General features: G+C 44.3%; 1 non-coding gene across 1 annotated transcript; it reads left to right on the top strand.

Annotated features, from left to right (window-relative positions):
• Positions 1–5,568: 5,568 nt before the first annotated feature.
• Positions 5,569–5,675, top strand: LOC120262735. Its single transcript, XR_005536988.1, has one exon. It is a non-coding gene; the product is annotated as a small nucleolar RNA R71 (small nucleolar RNA).
• Positions 5,676–6,738: the final 1,063 nt, after the last annotated feature.

Raw genomic sequence — 6,738 nt, 5'->3', positions numbered from 1 at the left:
TAGCTAAAAACTTGAATAAAAAAGGACAACAAACCCGAAATCATATACGTATGTGAACTCACTCAAAACAACCCAAGGTATACTCCTCAAAGTTCTAAGTACAAGGGACTTATTTATCTACAAAAGTGACAACAATTTCAAAGATGGTAGTAGCTTCACACATCCTCTAAGGTAGCCCTTTCCAAAGCGGCCGCTAAGGTGTCTTTTACACTTTTGAGGTGGTAGCTCTTTATACCGGAGTGGTAGCTTTCACTCATCCTATGAGATAGCTCTTTCTCTCATTAGGGCATAGCTAGTATTCGATTTATGAGAGTAGCTTCATACTTCATAGGTGGTAGCTCTTTCCACCCAACAAGCACAAATAAACAATAAAACTATTTTGTTCTTTCTTTTCATTTTCCATTTTTTTTTTTCAGAATTTAACACAATAAACAACTATAACTAGTCCTTTTAATATCGAACATGAGTTTCACATAGAGTTTAAAGAGTGAGCAGTGCACTGAGTGTAAATCGGGTAAAAATTCCTAGAAATTCAAGCAAGAACTAGAGCATGAGAATATTCAATGTTAAAAATTCTCCTAAACTCAAGAATACAATCATTGCAACTAAGGTGAACCACCATTAGCTATGTGAGCATGTATATCAATCAAGAACAATAAAAAGGATGTGTGCACTATGAAACTCCCCCCCCACACTTAAGTTGTACATTGTCCCCAATGTACACATGCAAGCGCAATCATAATGTATATCAATGAAGAATATATGTGGGAGAACCAATCAAAACAATACTCCCTTGACTCCTAGTGTCGTGTTTGATGGAGCTAAGTCCTTGGGAGTAATGTTCCGACGAGTTGTGAAGCGCACACAACCAAGTGCCGAAGCACTTTGGCTGTGCCCATGACAAGGTCTCAATTCCCAAGATGACAAGACCATCTACACGCATACACGAGGGGGTTCAGTGAAGCTCAAGAAAAACAAAAATCACTCGAGTATATAAAAGATAAAGCAATGAATACAACTCGAACTGGAAAAAGAAAATAAACTTAGAAGGAGAATCCTTTCTGAGTAAACAAGTCTAAAATGAAATGCATAAAAGTAAAAGAAATAAAAGTCAAGTGTCGGCGTCGTCCTCTGGCTCAACTGCTACTACTGCCGGTGGTGCTAAATCAAAGGGTGCTGGCGGAAGTGGTGAGGGAGATGCCGGAGGGGGTGGTGGAGGAACCAGTGGCCTGCCCATCAGTAGCCGCTGCATCATGTCGAAATGGTCTAATATCTCAGCGTATCGCACTGCCTGGATAGCTCAGAGTTCCGCTATCTCGGTCCGAATCTCACCCACATCACTCTCAAGCCTCTCGATACGATCATAAGCTCGAGGACCCTGTGCTGTGAGGGGTCTGGGAATCTGTTGGGAACCCTCCGCAGTATCTCCTCCGCTCCTCGCGATCTCTGGGGTAGCTGTAGCAATAATATAGACCCCTGGCCCACATCTCCGTACCAACCCCATCATCCTGATCGTCTCAAATGCAAGAGGGGGTAGGCACAAATGTCCTCTCACCACCACGTAAAGCATCCCCCAAACCCATTCCCAAGATGAGCCTGGTGATGTAAGGGTCAGCAAATAATAAACCCACTCTCACAGAATGACCCTGGTACCTCAGAATATCCGCTAATATGTACCCCAAGTGAATCAACACATTGCGGGTCATGGAGTATAAAAAGAACAAATCCTGCCTGGTCAAAGCAGTTGTGTTATCGGCTCGACCTGACACAAACCTGCTGATAACCGAGTGCAAATACCTATAGCTCAACTGGGATAGGCTAGTGGCCTTCGACATCCCCGGTTCATATTCCCCATGTCCACACAGAATCCTATACACATGATGTGGAATCACTAATACTAGAAAATCCGTAGGTAAACGTCCATACTCCACTGTACCTGTATATTCAACATCGTATAGGCCCATCCGAATCAAAAACTCAGTGACACTCGTGGAAAATGGATGTCCGAATGCCTGAAACTGTATAGCCTCCATAGTGTCAAATCTTCCATGCATCAGATGAAACTCAAAAGATGCTAAAACCTCAAGCGTCAATGCGCGGTAAGCTAGCTCGTTGATCATCGGTAGCCTCCTCCAGCTTCCTACTGCTAGCATCTCATCAATCTCATCAGCTAGCTCGTCACCCCGTTGAATATCTTTTAGCACTTGCAAATCCACAAAACGAGTCTGACCAAAACCAAGTGCTGAAAGTCTCTCAAATTGAGCTTGATGCTTGGGATTTGAAAATTCCATGTGTATTGGCTCGGGTGGGGTGACTCTGAGACGCTTTACTTCATTATTCTTCACGCGAGTTACCATACATGTAGTACAAAAAGAGGAAAATGATCAAAGAAGCTCAAAAGCAGTATAATGCAGAATTCCACACAGGTTTGTGGAAATTACCCACGCCGTGTGGGTCTGCAGAGCGTGAAAAACCCGCACGGGTGCACAACAATTCTTAAGAATTTAACTTAAAACCGCGTCTATACACTCTATAAACATGTACTATGCATTATAAAAATGAAAATCTGCAATTATAGATATTTAATCTGTGAAAAACAAGAGTTGGCGAAGAAAAGAGGACATAAAGGTTACCGATGAAATAAATGCGGAAACTCTGAAAATCGGCACGATATGCGAAGAAAAATCCTCCAAAACAATGATGAGAGTTCGGCAATATGATCACTAACAGTTTTCAGGCGGTTGAAGATGAAAAAGAAGAGAGCATGCAAGGATTTTTATAGGAAGACTCGCGCCTCTTGGAATTCTGTGCATCCATACGGGCGTGCGGAAATTACCCATGCCCGTGTTCTTCATTACGAGAGAGCCACAGGGGCATACACACGCCCTTGTGCGCTCTCAGGAAAACACCTCATTGTCTCTGAACACTCTCCCACGGGCGTGCGGAAAATACCCACGCCTGTGCGCCCTTCCCATAGGGGCAGCCGCACGCCCCTGTGGTTTCTCTGGACATCCGAGAAAAATCGCTAAGTGTTCCACACGCCGGTGCGGAAATTCTACACGGGCGTGGACATTCACATGCCCAACTTACAGGGGCGCCCACACGCCCCTGTGTCTTCTCGGGATGGAGAGAACTCCTCTGCAGAATTTCGCACGGGCGTGTGGAAATTACCCACGCCCGTGTGTGGTTAACAAGGTCGGCCACAGGGGCGAGTCCACGCCCCTGTGTGCTCTCGGGATAATTCGCCCAACTCTGCAGGAATTCACACGCCCGTGCGGAAATTCCCCACGGGCGTGCGATATTCGCATGGTCGTTCATAGGGGTAGCCGCACACCTCTGTGCCTTCTCTGGATGAGCGCGCAATGCAAATCCACGGGCGTGTGGAAATTCCACACGCTCGTGCGTCTTCACTGGATGCCTTAGAAAAACCTGCAGGCTCTACAGAAAGTTTCTGAACATGTTTACACACTCAGAGCCTGCCCTAGTATGCGAGTTTTACTAGCGAAAAACATGGAATAAACTTAAATGACATAACTTCACCAATTCCACATGAAAATACACGATGAGTATTCAAAGTTCACAAGAAAATCTCAGCACAAGCATCTAAAAATCAAGACACCAACACTTAACAATTTATTCATGCAAACAAACTAAACTAGAAGATAAGAAAATCGTAAACACATGGGTTGCCTCCCAAGAAGCGCTTGTTTAACGTCACTAAGCTTGACGTACCTTGTCTTACCTCACTGGGGTTCATGAATGAAAGTTGCCCTTTTACCCATGGCTTGAAAGCATGATGTGCAAAGTCTCTTGAGGGTAGAAGGTGAATTATCAGGCTTCGGACCACCTAACAATGATTCATCCAACTTCTTTGGTTCACGTACGTCTCCAACAGACTTGGAGTGTTTCCGGTGGCGTCTCCTAGCCCTCTTCATTTTCTGGAGCACCTTCTTCAAGTTCCCCGGGTTAGATGGTACTTCTTCCATCGAACCAAGCATCATTACTTATTGATAATCCTCCTCTTGGTCGAAGAAACCCTCGTATGGGTCCAGATTGAACATTTCCTGCATGTATTCATCAACAATCTCATCAGTAGTGTCTAGAAAGTATAAAGTATCATCGAAATCAAGAGAATGCCGCATAGCTTCAGCAAGGCGGTATGTAAGCTTGTCATCTCCAACCCTCAAAGTTAGCTCTCCGCAGTCCATTTCAATCAATGCCTTAGAAGTCCGCAAGAACGGTCTCCCAAGTATCAAAGGTACATCCACATCCTCATCGATGTCTAGCACTACAAAGTCAACTGGAAAAAAGTACTTGTCCACCTTGACAAGCACGTCTTTAATGATGCCTCTCGGATGTCGTACTGTTCGGTCAACTAGTTGCAAAGTCATCCGAGTAGGCCTAGGCTCACCCAAGCCTAGCTTTTGAAAGAAGGTATATGGCATAATGTTGATACTAGCCCCTAAGTCCGCCAATGCCATTTCCTCACCTAGATTGCCAATATTACACGGAATGATGAAGCTTCCCGGGTCTTTCATCTTGTTCGGCATGTTCTTTTGCAATACCGCCGAGCATGAAGCATCTAAAATCACTGAAGCACTTTCCTTCAATTTCCTCTTGTTAGTCAACAAGTCTTTCAAGAACTTCGCATACTTAGGCATTTGGGCCAATGCCTCAACAAATGGAATATTGATGTGGAGTTGCTTGAACAAACTCATGAACTTCTTGTACTGTTCATCCCCTTGGTCATTTTTCAATCTAGCGGGAAAGGTGGGGGTACCACCTCTTTCTCTTTGCTTGTTCCCTCTTCCACCTCTATAACCTCAGGTGCGTGTTCTTTTGGCTTCTCACTCGGAAGCCTACCTTCAACCTCACAACCACTTCTCAAAGTGATCGTCTTCACGTGCTCTCTAGGGTTGGTTTCTGTATTGCTCAACAAGCTTCCATGTGGCCTTTCAGAGAGAGACTTCGCAATTTGCCCCACTTGATTTTCAAGGTTATGCAAAGAGGCGGTGTGGTTCCGAAGTGTAGCCTCGACTGATTCAAACCTGTGGGGCTTGTTGTTGTTGTTGGAAACCTGGTGGCCCCATGGCCATTTGTGGACCCTGATTACTCCATGAAAAATTGGGATGATTCTTCCAACCAGAATTGTAGGTATTGCTATATGGGTTTCCTTGAGGTCTCATGCCATTACCGACAAAATCAATGTTCTCCACTGAAGAAACATCACCGATAGAGATCGGGCAATCGGAGGGAGCATGTCCTCCACCACACCCGGTGCAATTAGTCACGGCCGCCACTCTATTTGAAGTTAGAAGATCTAACTTCTTAATCAAATTTTCCACTTGAGCAACCAGTGAAGTTACCGCATCTATTTCATGGAGACCGGCCACCTTTTTCTTCTTCCTAGCATTCCATTGGTAGCTGTTTAGCCTCATTTCCTGAATTAATTGACGGGCCTCATCGGGGTCCTTGCTACCTAAAGTACCTCCTGCTATCGCATCCAAGAGTTGCCTTGTACTCGGATTCAAACCGTTATAAAAGGTCTGAACAATTATCCACTCTGGAAATCCGTGTTGCGGGCACTTTCTTAGGAGTTCCTTGAACCTTTCCCATGTCTCGAATAAAGACTCCAATTCCAACTGAACAAAGGATGAGATCTCATTCTTAAGCTTTGTTGATTTTCCGGGAGGGAAATAACGGGCAAGAAAAGCTTCTACCATCTCCTCCCATGTGGTAATTGATGCTCTAGGTAATGAGTGTAGCCACTGCTTCGCTTTCCCCTTTAGGGAAAATGGGAAGGCTCTCAACTTGATGACATCATCTGTCACTCTGTTTATCTTCAGCATATCACACACCTCGAGAAAACTCTCTATATGATTGTTTGGATCCTCATCGGCCAAACCGTTGAACTGTGCAGATTGCTGCAACATATGGATGAATGCCAGCTTCAGCTCAAAGTTCTGAGCTATGATCGGAGGACACATGATGCTCGATTGTGTCCCCAACACTGACGGTCTGGCATAATCAGATAATGTCCGCTGTTGATCGTTCTGTTCTGCCATATTTTCATATCCTTCCACTTCCAAATCAGCTAAATTAGACTATTCTTTCACAGGCTCTTTCCCTTTTCTTCTAAGTGTACGTTCTAGCTCAGGGTCTCCTTCAATTAATATTGAGGGATTCCCTCGGGTCATAACCTGGAGCTGCACCCAAAAAGAAAGAAAAAAAAAATCAGAACGATGATAGAATAAGAAGATATGAAATAGAATGTATGGTGAAATAGCTAAGAAAACAAAGATCCCCTTGAAAAGATCCCCGGCAACGGCGCCAAAAACTTGACAAGATCCCCTTGCGTATATCCGCAAGTGGCACGGGTTTGTCGAAGTAATAATCCAGGATGAGCGAGTATCAAATCCACAGGGAATAGGGAATAAAAACACTAAATCCGCTTCTTACCTATGTGAAAGATCAGTAGTGATAAGTGTGACAATGATTCAATTCTCAAAAGTAAAAATAACAAGTAAGAGAGTACGAGTAAAGAGGGAGGTAAGGCAATCGATAAAGATGGGGTACTCGGATAATGCTCCGCCTAGGACAATCGTTTCAAGTGCAAGAAGCCTCTATTATGCTTCCTAATCAATGCAATGGTGAGTCATGGAAATCCTTAATTACATAGTCCCAAATCTAAGGTCAACTGTGCATAACTCTATACATGTCCCGGAGGAGAAATCGAAC

The sequence above is a fragment of the Dioscorea cayenensis genome, chromosome 5 (genome assembly GCF_009730915.1).
Source record: "Dioscorea cayenensis subsp. rotundata cultivar TDr96_F1 chromosome 5, TDr96_F1_v2_PseudoChromosome.rev07_lg8_w22 25.fasta, whole genome shotgun sequence".
Taxonomy (NCBI): Eukaryota; Viridiplantae; Streptophyta; class Magnoliopsida; order Dioscoreales; family Dioscoreaceae; genus Dioscorea; species Dioscorea cayenensis.
Note: the sequence above shows the minus strand (reverse complement) of the source record. Positions and strands in the feature narration are given on the sequence as shown.